This window comes from Drosophila miranda, chromosome 4, assembly GCF_003369915.1.
Source record: "Drosophila miranda strain MSH22 chromosome 4, D.miranda_PacBio2.1, whole genome shotgun sequence".
Lineage (NCBI taxonomy): Eukaryota > Metazoa > Arthropoda > Insecta > Diptera > Drosophilidae > Drosophila > Drosophila miranda.
This window is the reverse complement of record NC_046677.1, coordinates 31,363,291-31,377,989: the sequence shown is the minus strand read 5'-3', so window position 1 is coordinate 31,377,989 and position 14,699 is coordinate 31,363,291. Positions and strand designations below refer to the sequence as shown.

The 14,699-nt window shown below is 45.3% G+C and overlaps 1 long non-coding RNA gene across 1 annotated transcript; it reads right to left on the bottom strand.

The window, feature by feature from the left end:
* Positions 1 to 13,287: 13,287 nt before the first annotated feature.
* On the bottom strand, positions 13,288 to 14,655 carry LOC117188984. Its single transcript, XR_004473042.1, has 2 exons — positions 14,337 to 14,655; positions 13,288 to 14,283 (listed from the first exon to the last, which is right to left on the bottom strand). It is a non-coding gene; the product is annotated as an uncharacterized LOC117188984 (long non-coding RNA).
* Positions 14,656 to 14,699: the final 44 nt, after the last annotated feature.

The window sequence follows — 14,699 nt, the reverse complement described above, 5'->3', positions numbered from 1 at the left end:
TAGCAAACATGACAAAGTGTTAATACCCAAGGCTGGCTGGCAGGCTGGCTGGCAGGCTGGCAGGCTGGCTGGCTGGCAGGCTCTCTGGCTGGGCATTGCGTAAGCAGGTTGCAAGTGCCACCCGCTAGAACAGGTGTGGCATACGGCATGCGGCATTTGGCTGGTGGCAGGTGGCAGCAGGTGCTTAACGAGCTTAGTTGCGTGCGAGCGCGCTGGCGCATCAACAAATTAAAAAGAAAACGAAGAAAAATTCTAGTCAAAGAAAAATTACGCCAAAAACTAGGCTCAAAACTGAGGCGGGAGTTGCGCAGGAATGTGCGGCACTTATGTGGCAATGTGGGGGGGCATGCGTGGCATAAATCTCCCAGGAGTTTCACCTTTGGCTCAACAGATTCTTGTCAAAAATTCCGCGACGTCTGACATGCCAGAAAGGCCTGAAAAGTAGTTGCAAAATAGTTGACATTCCACGCGTGAGATACTGAAGGGAGGCGGGTCTTTCGGGGGAAGGGAGGGGTTGTAGGCTGAAGTCCATCCCATAATTGTTTCATTTGCATAACTCATACGCTGTACCCTCTACCCCCCTCCTCTTTGGGGGGAAACGAAGCAATCTGCAGTCAATTTGCCATAATTTATCACATATCCCCGTACAACCTTCATCTTTCTTCCTTTTTTTGTATTTCCCAGCCACTTTAGATCATACTTAAGATGTCATAAGCAGATGCAAACCCCCCCGTACCCCTCAAGGAAGGCCTACCACACACACACACGGGGCGTCAAGGCCGTACGGGAATCCCCTGGATGTGGGCAGCCTTGTTGTGGTCCGGTCCTCCGTCGTGGGTCCTCCTCCATCGCTACAAATTGATCATAATCTGTAAGCCATTTATCTTGGCAACACAAGGATTGGGGACCAGAGCGGGTCGGGATGGGACGGCAGGGGGATGATAGGAGATGCGGCTGGAGGAGGATTGACAGCGGCGGCGGCTCAAGATGAATGACCAGAGATGCTCCTCGCACGATTGGACATCCCCCGCGCCATGAATGACACTCTCTGAATGGCTGCTGGATGTTGGATGTTGGATGGCTTTGTTTGAATAGATGAATGGCCTGGCACACACCCTGGACCCATCTCCGATCTCCCCCCTCCCCCCCCTCCTGACTCAACAGATTTGTTTCGCTTTTTTTCTGGGGGGAGGGAGGGGGGAGGGGGGCTCCTTTCCTAATTTGCCAATTTGTTTATCGATTTTGTTGTTGGCTTGTTGTTTGCTCCGCAAGCGTTAAGTGGCCAATAATCAAAATCACTTAGGCCCAAGTGTTTTGGTTAACACCAGAAAAAAACACTCGCACCAGTACCCGTACCCGTACCCGTACCCGTACCCGTACCCGTAAAAGATATAATTAATGATTAACGATATTTTATTGAATTAAAGTAAGTTTTTGGGGCGAAACTTGTGGGGCGATAACATGTGTGTTTCTTTTGATATTCAATCGATTCAAAGTACATATCATATCATATTTGTGGGTTGGGAACGTTGATCCGATCCCCAGACAATCCAAAAAGTACGACGAGCTGGAATTATACTTCAGCGAAAGGGGAACAGAAGCAAAACCACTATGGAAACGCCAGAGATTGTGCGGAAAACCCCTAACGACGTACAACAAAAAGACATTAGTAGCCGAAGGTGATTGCTAATCAGTGCTATACTTAAATAAACCAGGTCAATAGTTTTAGCGCTAACCTCGTTGCAAATAAATAAATATCACACATCAACATTAACTAAAAATTAAATATTCAACCCTGAAATAGATACCCACATATATTGATTGATTCGATTGGAAATATGTTTAAAACTGATCCCGAATATTTGAAATAAATATTCACAGAGAAAACCCCCTCCCAAAAGACACTTTCTTTCCCCAATCCCAATCCCAATATTCAACCTTATTCAGAGATATATTCATTTGTTCTACATCTACATATATCTATATCCAAATAAAGTCATTATTCCACTATATTCATTTCGGTTTCTTTTCTGTTTTCTGTTCCCTATTTTTGTTGTTGTGCCAGATTGTGTTTATGCCCCTTCTACGGCCTGAATGCTGCTGCTGACTGGAAACATTTGTTGAATATTTTTGGCACACGAAGATACGCCATGCCCTGCCGCATGCCGCATGCCGCATGCCGCATTCTGCGATTTGCGATTTGGCACTTTCAGTCACACAACTCCTTGACCCCTATGACACTTCATCCTGCTGCTGCTGCCACAGTTTGTGGCACAAGAAAACAAGGTAATTCCGGAAGAAAGCTTAGGTACAACAGGGGCTGTTCTTACACGATGGGTTGTCCACCGATGGCTTTTCTTCGATATATTTTACATTACACTCAACCTATACTTTTCCACCCAGCAAAGACGTAACGTGTGAGGAATATCAGCTTGCGGGGAAATCATTTTATGAGCACGCCATCCACATATTGATCAAGTGACAGGCTGGCTGAGTGACAAACAAACTGGAGGTCTCTCTCTCTCTCTCTCTCTCTCTCATCTCTTATTATGCAAATATGCAGGCCAAATTGATTTGCTGCCTCTGCGGAGGGGTGATAGAGGGGGGGCGACTCTGGTGACACAGAAAGACGGGGAAAACAGAACGCGGCGTATGCGCAATTTCCTTCAACAACAACAGCAGCAGCAACAGTCACCGCAAAATGTATGCAAATATTACACACACACACATATAGATAATACGGTACATAGGAGGCTGTGTGGGAGAAGGCCGCCACGTAAACAATATACGGAATTGCTAGGCACAAAATTGAAAAGAAATTGAAAATATATGCAGATATATGTATATGTATACCGTTGTAGCTAGGGGCCATCACCTGAGTGCCGTACTGTGTCGAAAGAAATCTCAGATTAAACTAATTTTTGGCTTGTTGCATTGGAGGCAGGATCCAGCAGTCAGCAGTCAGCAGCCACCAGCCAGCATCCAGCATTGGCGCCACTGAAGTTGCCTTTGAATATTTAATAAGCCCAGCAACAGAATAAAACGAGCCAAAGAAAAGCTGCCAAATATCAACAGCACAACAACAACAACAACAACAACAGGGCAGGGCACACACTGGGGGAAGGCCCAACGAAATGGGGAATACACTATGCGGTGGAGATAGATATGTACATCCCAAAAGTGTTTACAGATGCATTTTGGATCTGGTTCGCTTGGAGTCAAATGCCAACTGAATTTCCTTTGAATTGAAACAAAACTTCCATCATTACTTCCTAAGCCACATCCGCCCAAAAGGCCAAATGCTCATCCAAAACTTGTAGGGAACCAACACCCACACACACACCCACACACACACACACCATTGTCCTGAGGGAAATATGAATGAACGGGCGTGGAAAGCGCCAAAAGCCAAGGTGAATGCGAGTTCTACTTCCTTTTCCTCTTCCCGGCCCTGGTCCTGGCCATGGCCCTGGCCTATCTCTATCTCCCTCCCTCTATCCCTCCCTCTCCCTGTCTCTTGGCTGGCATTTTCATGGTCATAAAGGGACCTCTCCACCGCCAACGCAGGACAAAGAATTTGTACACAAATTATTGAAGGCCCAAACGAGTGCAGTGCGTTTCGGTGGCGTAAGGCTTTGCGTCTTGTTTCCTGCATTTTGAATGGCTTTTGTTTCGTTTACTTTAATCTTCGGTATTTTTTGGGAATTTTCACACTTAAAAGCAAACCGATCTGTCGATACCTCGACTCCGCGTCTTTTAATGCCCAAGGTGCCATTCGTTTATGGGAACTTTACACCGTTTTTGTGTTACTCCAAGCCCTGCCTTGATTTTCGTCTCTCCCTTGATGAAACGCACTTTCCATCTGCCGCTTTCAGGGCCAAACTTTATCCTGTATGTCCTGTTTAAGGCCAAGATCACGAGCCATAAATAAATTTGGCACAAAATAATTATAAAAAAAAGGAAGAGAAACAAAAGAAATGAAGGCGGGAGAAGGCAGGGCACAAGCCTGGCCATAAAACTAGGAGCACAGAGAGACGGCGGCACTTTTTCGATTACAACTTTTTTGGTTCCACTTTGGAAATAGAAATAAAATTGGTCAGCCATTGTCCGGCCACGCCCCCCGCCAGTCGGCCCCCATCGTGGTCTGTGTGCGTTTGATAGTCCTGTCTGTCCGTCCGTCTGTCCGTCCGTCTCTCCGTGTCCTGTCCTGTCCGACCACCTACACAATTTCAACTTAATGACACAACAATCACGAATGCCATAAAACATTTTCCCTGGTCGCATACACACGTCCCCATATATTCGTATATACATATATTCTGTATATTTTGTGTATATATTGTATTTGGAAAACTATTTCCGTTGAATGCCAAACGAAACGCAGCAAATTTGGTTGTCTGGCAGTTGGTTTTTGGCTTCCATTTCGGCCCTGGCTCCCCGGACCCCCCTCTCCCCTCCACCCACATTGTTATTGCTGCAAACTTTTGGATGTTTTAACTGCAGATACCCTCGAAAGTGGAGCAGTTTTGGCCTGGAAGGTGGTCCGTTGTGGCATTCAGATCAATCATACGTGTCCATGGGCCAAAGTCTAGGGTACTCCCCGCTTCGAGTGCCCCAAATGCCCCACTCCCACACTGTTCAAATTGTTGCTTTGTGCAGAAGTTTTTCTATTAAATTCAAATTAAACTTTTGGTCTGCCCGTCCTCCCGACTGCCCGTCTGCCCGTCCGCCAGGTGTGGGCTCTGCAGGAGAGCGGAATGTTCCGCATATCCATGGATATATATCTGATGTCCTGCCTAATAGGGCGGCAGTGCTCTGCCGCTGCGACTTGTGGCACGTCCTGTCATTAAATATTGCAAACGGTGCCCAGGCCGAGCCGTCGCTTAAGAGCGTCATTAATACGTGGCCAGGAGTGTTCTCCAGTCTGTACATTTTTCTTTTTCATTAAATAATAAATTTCAGTGCACCTGAGACGCAGCCCCGGAGTCCGAGGCCGTGTGGCATGCACCAAGTTCCGTTTGCTCCTTGCGCCTGGCGCCTGACGCCTTGTGCATTTTAGCAAGTTATCAAGCACTTGACTGTAATTCTATTTATTGCAGCATTTGCAGCATCCGAAGGACGGGACGGGCCTTGCAGCAGGCAGCAGAATGGTGTCGACTCCGCTGGGCAGGGGCTGCGCTTCTCCGCTGGGCATGGGGGAATCGAGTGGCAGGCAGCCAAGCTCCCGGCTCCAAGCTCCCAGCTCCGAAGGGAGTTGTCCACAGATTTATGCTCTCGAAATTAAAATAATACTTTTATAATTAAAAAATGTGTTTGCTGGAAGGTGCATGCCCGTATTTCTGTATCTATCTACTTATCCGCCATGTTCAAGGCATCTTGAGGTGCCTCAAACGAAGAAAGGACCCCTGTTTCAAGTGGTAAATGTTGTCTTAAAGGAAAGACTCCTCTAGATACCCAGATATGAATAAACATTGACACAATTTCCTCTAAAATATGCCACAGCTTAGCCTGGACGGAACCGCAGGGGCTGCCTGCCTGGTGTTGGCCAAGTCTTTCTGTTTAACCCCAAGGCCAGGTCTGTCCATGGCCAAGAAGCCGCTGGCAGTAAATGCAGCTGCTGTTCCTCCTGCCTGCCTGCTGCTGCTGCTGCTGCTGCTGCTGCTGAAGTTGCAATTTTAACTGCCCTTTTCTCTCTCTCTCTAATTTCTCTGCAGTCTCCCCCTCTATCCCCCTGCCCCTGCCCCCCTGGCTGTTGGCCATTTTCCGACCAGAGGCTTAGCACTTGCGCTTTTCTGCAACTGCCGCAAGAGGCTGTCAGGGAGAGATGGGTTGGGAGCAGGTCTTCTGGCCTGGAAATATAGACATAGACGACTGGCAGCCAGCGTCAGGAGTTTATTTTGTTGGCGGGACTGTATTTCTTCAAACAGAGACTCTGGGTGAATGTGTGTGTGTGTGTGTGTGTGGCAGGGGCAGGGGCTGTGGCGGTGGCAGGGGGAAGACATTCAGGGAGAGAGAGTCGCACTGACAGCCGTCGTCCATATTTCTTATTGATTTATCTGTTAATTAAAATTCTTAGCACGTAACGGGGTGTGTGCGAGTAAATGGGTTGGGTTCCGCCTTGGAACATGAAGCACACACACACACACACACACACACACTCGGAGGGAGGGGTAGGGGCAGGGGCAGAGACACATGCAACACGAAATGCATTTCAACGGCTTGTCTTCAAATTGCAATGCCAATGTCTCTCTCGGTGTCTCGTTGTCTCGGTGTGTCTCTAAAACCTATATTTAACCCACTCCGATAGGAAGAAATATTGGTTCTCTTTTAATTTGATCAAAATCCCACACTCCCCCTCCCCCTCCCCCTTCACCACTCAAGGATATGGGGTTTCGTATCGGTTGTCATCGCATTTGATTTGATTGATTTCTGAAAAACAAAAACCCAACCCAACAGTAAATAACTTTACAGCTGACGATGCAAGAAAACCCAACAAAAATACTAGATTTAAGGGAAAATACACTATATACGAGCTGGAGCAAAGATACATGAGATGCCAGATACAATCGAATAATTTACAATCATTTTTTTGTATGATTTTCTCTGATTTCTTCTTCGTTTCCCCAAAAAAACATTCCCAACAAAACAAAAAAATTAACAGAAAATGCAGGAACTAGGAATGTATCTACATGAAACAGTTAGTGTATCTATATCTACAGTATCTAAGCCCACATTTACAAGGGTTTCACCCCCCGCCCCCCTAAAAACTGACAGACAGACCCTGGCAGGGGGCGGTAGACGACAGACGACAGAGACATAAGCATATTACAATATTACACTGTCACCGGAAATGACTATAACAACGGCAAAAACATGGAAAAAAAAAACCAGAGGAGGAGAAAGTGTGGGGGGAAAAAGGCAAGCAGATTGTATGCGACAAATGGGAGATAATGTTACTGCTGAAAAGGGGACTACGGACTGGCGATAGAGATGGTGGCACGGGGGCACGGGGGGGGGGGGGCAACCCAAAACTGAAGGTAAAGCCAAACGAACAGTAGGGAAGACCCTGGGCCCTGTCTATAGGATGTCTGTGCGGCAAATTATTTTAACATTTTTATGCTGGCACAACGAAAATCTGACAGTTGACGTTGACTAGCGCAGAGAATATAGAATATGCTTCCCAAATAGTACAGATAGTGGATACAGAGGGCGGGGGCACTGACTGGGGGAAAATCAAGCCGGAAACGAGCAGGAAAAGTGTTAAAGGAAGCCCGAAACGAGCACGGAAAGTGTTAAAAGAAGGCCAACAAGCACTCGTTGTGGACGGAGGATGGAATTCCTTTTGTGCCCGAGCGTTGATATTCAATCAGCAGCACTCATATATTCATCATCATCATCAGCAGCAGCAACAGAAGCACCAGGAGCACTCATATCATCATCACCAAGCCACCTCCTGCGCTGCCTGGCTGCCTGCCCCATCTCTGGGGCGCACTCTCCCCTCTCCACACCTAGGCCATCATCCGAGTACATACATGATTGACAAACCAGATCACGTAGTGAATCAGTGATGAATGTTTTTATGCTTATTGTTGAGTTCACTGAGCGAAATGAGTTGTTTGTCTGTGTCCGTGGGCTCACGTATGTGCCAATGTGTGGGCATTAGCCCGCCCTGCCACTACGGGGGAGTGGCAGGGGCAAGGGCACGTGTGCCTGCCAGCAAAAAGGATTCTGAATACAATTATTTTTCAAGTTTAATTCCGATAGTTTTCAAGATCAACTCGGAACAAGGAACGAATATTAATGGATCGTAATTCAGGGTAATCGTAAAACAGGAAAGATTATAAAATACAACATGGATACATTTATGCATCCCCCAACATCCCCAAAATGTTATGTAATTTAAATATAATATTTTTTTTATCCTTTATCCTTTGGTTTCTTGAACAGTTCCATCACGACATTCTTGCACTTGGAGTAAAATTCGGTTTCATACTGAGAACTTCTGCAGGCCTATTGGAACGCCATTTGAATAAAAGTAGATCTGCAGATCTTTCTTTCGATTATGGGAGATGTTTATATATTTCTATAATTTCGGAATTTTGAGAGTTGGGAAGAGAGGAACAATTTCAGATACACAAAAAAATGGAACATCAATGGGATATGGGATATGTCTTTTCTATATTGTTTATGTTTAACATTTTCATCTGATTTCTACAATTTCAAGTATTTGGCAATTATTACTTTTCTTAAGGTGATTTTTCAAGGCTTTTGCCACAAGTCACAGAGACAATCTTTGCAGGGTTTTGCACCTGTTCCTGTTGCCTGTAGGAATTCTCCCATGGTTTTCCCATATCCCATACTGTTTGTTGTCCCACAGGGGGGAGAACCAACCTTTAGTTGGTAGAATTCTTACCCATTTCTAGGCATAACCTTACCTTCCGACACCCAAACACCACTCTCACAAAAGTGTTTCCTTTATCCTGTTTTCGATAAACCGCAAAGAGCAGACAGCACAGGAAAAGGACTAATTTAAAATGTTTTTAGCGGGGCTCAAGGGCTTCAAAGTAACCGAGAAATAGATACAAAAAAAGGATACAAACCGCAGCCACAACTGCGGCTGCTGGCTTCTGGCTGCTGCACTGTTCTGCATTCTGCACAAAATGGCAATTGAAATTAATAACATTCATAACATTCATAACATTCGTGAATGACAGTCGTCGTCATCGCTGGGGCGGCCAATCGATGTGGTTTTTCGAGGGGGTCTGTGACTGGGTGGATAGATGGATGTGGATGGGGATGTGGATGTGTATAATAAATTAGGTTGATTGCTGTGGGTATTCGTTCGCTGGAAACTCCCTTTCGTTGCTTGTCCCCCCGTGTGCAAATTGCCCGTGCAATTGCTTTCCCTATTGCCCCCCCCCCCCCCCCCCACACACACACACAAAGGAAAATGGGGGAAATTATGCATGTGCTTTTGCTGGCACTCGAATTTCTCAAAAAGCGAATCAACTCTTTCAGAATTTGATTAGCAGTTTTCGTCCTTTGGCCTCCCATCATCAATTATTCGGGTGGGGGGCAAGCCTTGAGGCATTCCGAGGAAAAGGCGAGCAACAATTGCAATAATTAGCGAATGATTTAAAACCGTCAGTAATCATCATTACCGTTGTTGTCGTCTCCTTTCCTCAGTCGATTCCTGGTTCTGGTCCTCCATTTTGTCCTATTCTCCGCTGCCATCATTAACAAAGGCAAAGGGACCCAACACCAGCCAGGCCTAAACACTGAACCGAACCACTGGACGGACCAACAGCACCGCAGGCATTTTCATTTCAGCTCGTGAAAATTGCAAGTGAAAATTTCGTTGGCGACGAGACCCTGCGCTAATGACGATAAATTGCGTCGCCATTCCACGGACAACTATAAATAAGTTGCGCCCGGCTCCGGCAGGGGTTCGACTTGACTCCTGACCCCATTTTGGGGGCTATCCTGGGGGTACCCCATCAACGTTAGGTAGGCTTAAAAATTGCTGCGCATTCCGCACTGAATGTAATTTCGATTTATCAAATTTGAGATCGCCAGGAAAGGGTTTCTCGAATGCAGGCAGATTAGGTCGGTCGAACGCTATATAATCTATAGAGCGGAAGGGTGGAAGGGATTACTAAAGTTTCATATGTAAATACCGATTGAGATGCCAAGCTTTTTTGGCAACTATTTACATTGGAATTGAATAGAACGATGAGAGTTGAACGCTATACAGGTGGCTTAGCGGAAAACGATTGCTTGCTCTTTTGCGCGACAGAAGAAATGTTTATGCACGAGTCCGATATGCAAGCAGAGCGGTGAGAGATTAGCAGAGAATGACGACAGGGAGACGAAGGCAGATGCAAGCAAAAGCCGAAGCGGCGGCAGCAGATCTAAGCAGAAGCCGAAGAGGCGACTGCAGGTCTAAGCAGAAGCCGAAGCGACGGCAGAGGTTCAAAGCAGAAGCCGAAGCGGCGACTGCAGCTCAAATCCGAAGTCGAAGTGGCGGCTGCAGATCAAATCAGGAGCCGAAACCGCGGCTGCACGTCTTAGCAGAAGCCGAAGCGGCGGCAGAGGATCAATGCAGAAGCCGAAGAGGCGACTGCAGGTCTAAGCAGAAGCCGAAGCGGCGGCAGAGGATCAAAGCAGAAGCCGAAGCGGCGGCTGCAGATCGAGACAGCAGCGCTGCCGAACGTCAGCATTTGCAGTATAGGAGCATAGGTGGTTTGTTATTGATTTAAAGATACAAACTAATGCAAACAGCAATCGTAATGTAAATATCGATATGAATGCTTATTGACACCTCTTTGTCCTTGTCTTTGTCTCCAATTGATACGATTTTGAAGCCACTAGTAAGAGAAATCATCAAGCTTATCCCACGGTGCAAATAAATCGCTGGAAAAGAGCACAAGAGCGGGGGAGCGGCAGAGTGGCGGAGTGGCGGAGTGGCGGAGTGGCTGAGAAGCGGCGACTCTTATTTAGTTATACTCAATCAGGGGACACAAACAACACTCGAGCTGTTGGCCAGTTTCAGTTTCAGTTCCACAGTTGGCCCTGGCAATGGCACAGTAAATAAATGAAGGGAAGTCTTCGCACTCGAAATGGGAGCTAGACGTAGGACTGGTACCCTGCCCCGTTCGTCCATGCTGGCAGTCGTAGTCCTAGTCAGTCACCCACTTGGTCAGTCACTTGTGCTGCACATTCAAGTGTCACTGATTTGAGGATAAGCACTTCACAGGCAACTTGATAGCCCTCTCGTTCCCCACTCGCTCTCTCCCGCTCGCTCTCTGTGGAGCCCACTCCGGGGACGGATTGAATTGGATTCGCCTGGGATTCAGGTTGGGGTCGGGGCTTGGGGTCGTTCGTTAGGTTGGCTGGTTGGTCAGTCAGCCGTAGTTGGGAAAATATCACAGCCGTACGACGCTTTCGTTCGAGTGCCACTCGTGCAAACGAACTAATTTGAATATATAAAATCAACGGGCAACAAACGGCAGCCAAGGGGGGATTCGAAGTCCCCCCCCACACACAGACACACAGAAGCACCCCAGAGAAGCCCCAACCGAGTGACTGAATGACCGAAAGACTGAGTGACTGAATGACTGGCAGAGTGAAATTGATGAAAACAAAAGCCGTCATTATGCTGTAGCCAACTTTTTGTAGAGCTTTAATTGATACTCCCTTAACCGTACGGAAAACAGTTGACAGTCCTGGCGGAAAAAGGGGTTTCCATTTGATTGAATGGAAGGAATAAATAAGTCCCATCTGCAGAGGGGAAAAGCGTCTGAAAGGAGTCTGAATCGAGCCAATTATGAATTTGATTCACTTTTGTGGATGATCTTTTTGAGGTGCTGCCGAAAGGTAAAACCATTTGTCTCGAGGTTTAGTTTTTGCCATAAATTCAGGGATTAAACATTGCATTTAGTCTCTAAATAAACCTTTTCTTTGATACGTTTTCCAATATGTAATTTCAATTAAAATATCCCCCGATCTCTAGCTAAGCCACAGAGAATTTTTATAGCAGAATTCTGCTGGCCACAAAACGGCCATTCAAGGGCTGGCTAACTGGATGGCCGACTGGGTAACTGGCTGGCCAATAAATTAGCGCAAGTAATTTGTGCAAATAACTAAAAACAGTAAAAACCGCTATTAGTTCTCGATTCTATGCGCGAATGCAGCAATCCATTGGCCATAAATTAAGCAAATGGCTAACGACTGGCTAAGTTGCGTGGGGCCACTGTGCCATGTGGGGCGTGGGCGTGGCAGAGTCAGCTAATTTATGTTTTAACACACTCGCACATGCAAATTAGCCCGCACACATATGGAATAAATTCAACAAAGGGACAATGCCACTTGGTGGAGTGTTGCAACGCGGAGATACTTGGTAATCAGGTGGGTGGGAGGAGGACCTCCTTTGAGGATCCACACAGGCTCCCAGCGATCAAAAACCCCTTCCTTCTGGCTGTTACAATCCTATTCTTGGGCACATCATACCCTACAACATGCTATGCCACTAAAGGGTACAATAAAGTCATATATTTTACATAGGGGTAGTCCCCATAATGAGCTCAAGTTTGGTCTGAAGTCTGGGGCTGTGGCTGTGGCTGTGGCTGGGGGCCTAGGGTTCTTTGCGGTTCTTTGCGGTTCTTTGCGGTTCGGCGACTGGCAACAACTGTTGACAAAATGAAATCAATAAATATTGAGCGCAAATCAATTAAAATCCACAGCGAGAGAGTCCAATCCAAAACATCTGGGAGTCTGGGAATCTGGGAGTCTTGTGTATTTGCCCCCGAAATGAAAATTGTTGCCAATTTGCGGTTTTCACAAAATTAAATTTCACCCACAAAAACGCACACACAAGTGAAGAGCGAAAAGCGAGAGGATTTTCAGGATAAATATGTACGAACGAGTAGTATTCTAATTTATTTATACGGCTTATTAAACTTTGTTGTAAGTTGTAGTATTTAATTAAACATTTTTGTCAAATTTGATTTGTGGCATGCCCCCTGCGCCGTCCCGCACCCCGCTGCAGCACCAGGGAAAAAGTGACAGTTCAACCAACAATTTATAAATCAAATTAAATGAATATTCCGTGAATATTCTGTGGGTGTATGGAAATTCCACTGGAAGGCAGGGCACATCCCAAGTACCAGGAGTATAAACTGATTATTTGCTTACGAAATTCTAGTGTTTTTGTCTGTTCAAATAGTACACGAAATTGGATTAATGAAGCAAGCAGACTAGCCATTAAAGCTCATAGAAAGGCAAAGTAAATTAACCTCTAAATGATTTTAAAATGGGGTCTGTAATTAGTTTTGGAAATTGGTTTAGTATTTACACAAAATTTTACCATTCAAAGAAATGCATGTGGGTTTCGGTGGGAAGCCGCAGAGCGCAACAGAGGCTGTAGAGATAACAGAGCAGGTAACAGAGGAAGTAACAGAGCAATTAACAGAGCAAGTAACAGAGCTGGAGAGACTACCAGCGGCCGTCGAACAAAGAGAGGAGAGAGGCGCAGCCTCTAGAATTTGTACTACCCTCAGAGAAGGAGGAGCCCATGCCGAAGCGCCGTCGAACTAGACCAGCGCAGACCATGGACCTCAACGATCTCTGCGCTGCTCAGCTGTATGAAATGTCGGCAATTTCCAAGAAAATTTCGGAACATTTCGAACGAATGGAATCGTTAGAGAAGGAGAAGCTCGAGGTCCAAAAGGCGCTTGTAGACAAATTTAGCCAAATTTTGGACAAATTTGCGAAATAATTAGTTTCCTATTAGTTTTTTTGTGAAACTTAGCTTTATTAGTTATAAAGAATATCGAATGACATAAAGAAGAAAACATGAAAAATTTTGCATTTTAATAAGGAATGGCCTGAGCTATTTCATCGCGTATAGATGATCCATTATTTTCAGTGTCGTCGAATTCATTTTCAGTGTCTAAAGGGTCGTCAAATCGAACATCCTCCTCGATTAAGACATTACGTCTTCTACAAATATTGTGCAGGGCACAGCATACAAACAAACAAAATATTGGTGGGTAATTTAAAGTGCGTTGCAAGCAACGGAAACGGCTTTTAAGGACTCCAATGGTGCGTTCTATAATATTTCGTGCTCCAGTATGCTTTATGTTGAATCTGTGCTGATAGGTGGCTATCTCCGCGCTCCTATAAGGAGTCAGAACAAAACTCTCTAGAGCGTAGCCCGAATCAGCCAAAACAAACCCATTAATGGTCGTGGATAAATATTCCCTAGCAGGGGAGTGATTCCAAATGATGGAGTCATGGCAGGAACCAGGGTGCGTGGCATCAATAGCAATTATCTCCATGTTGTAGTTACACACCACCATGGCATTCATGCTATAAAATCATTTCCTATTATAGAACACGGAGTGGTTTTGTACAGGCTTTAGTATTCTGATGTGAGTTCCATCCACACAGGCACCAATTCAAGGCAATTTAAAGTTCCGATAGAAATATTCATATGATTGTTGCAATTGATGATTATTCATCTACAACGAAATGAACTCAATACATAACAGCCTGTCCATCAACGGAATAAGTTTGTGAAGAATCTTTCCAAATGTACTGCGTCCAATGTTTATATGGTGGTCTTTGGCAACTGCCCACTGGTAGCAGCCAGTGGCGAGATATCGCATTACTGAAGCCAATTGCGTAGAGGGAGATAACTTCCTGGTAACACCTAAATGGGGTTGAACTTTCTCCAAAATCATTTTGAAAGTTTTTTTGTCGATCCGAAATGACTTCACAAATCTGAAAGCTTTACCATTAGCAATTTAATTTTCAATACGCATGCTGTTACTCACAGTTCGTCAGACATGTTAAATACACAAGTGTTGCATCTAAGATGTCTAGATCTTCTTAGATCACGTAATTTCTGCAATCGTTTTGCTTCAAAACAAGCAATTGAAAAAATAAAAGGCATTTTAATCACGCTGTATTTTTACAAAGCAGCCAGGTCAGCTGTTTTTGTTTGCCAGAAACGATGAAAAAAGAAACATATCAATAAAAAAAATATGTGAAAACTGGAGCACCTTAAAACGAAATCGAAACGTTTTGGCTGAAAACGTAATCCGCAAAAGTAAATGAAAAACGGAGCCTGCCTGATTATATTCATTTCATACCCTTAATGGGTTAATTTTAAGCAACAATTTGAAGAAACATCGATG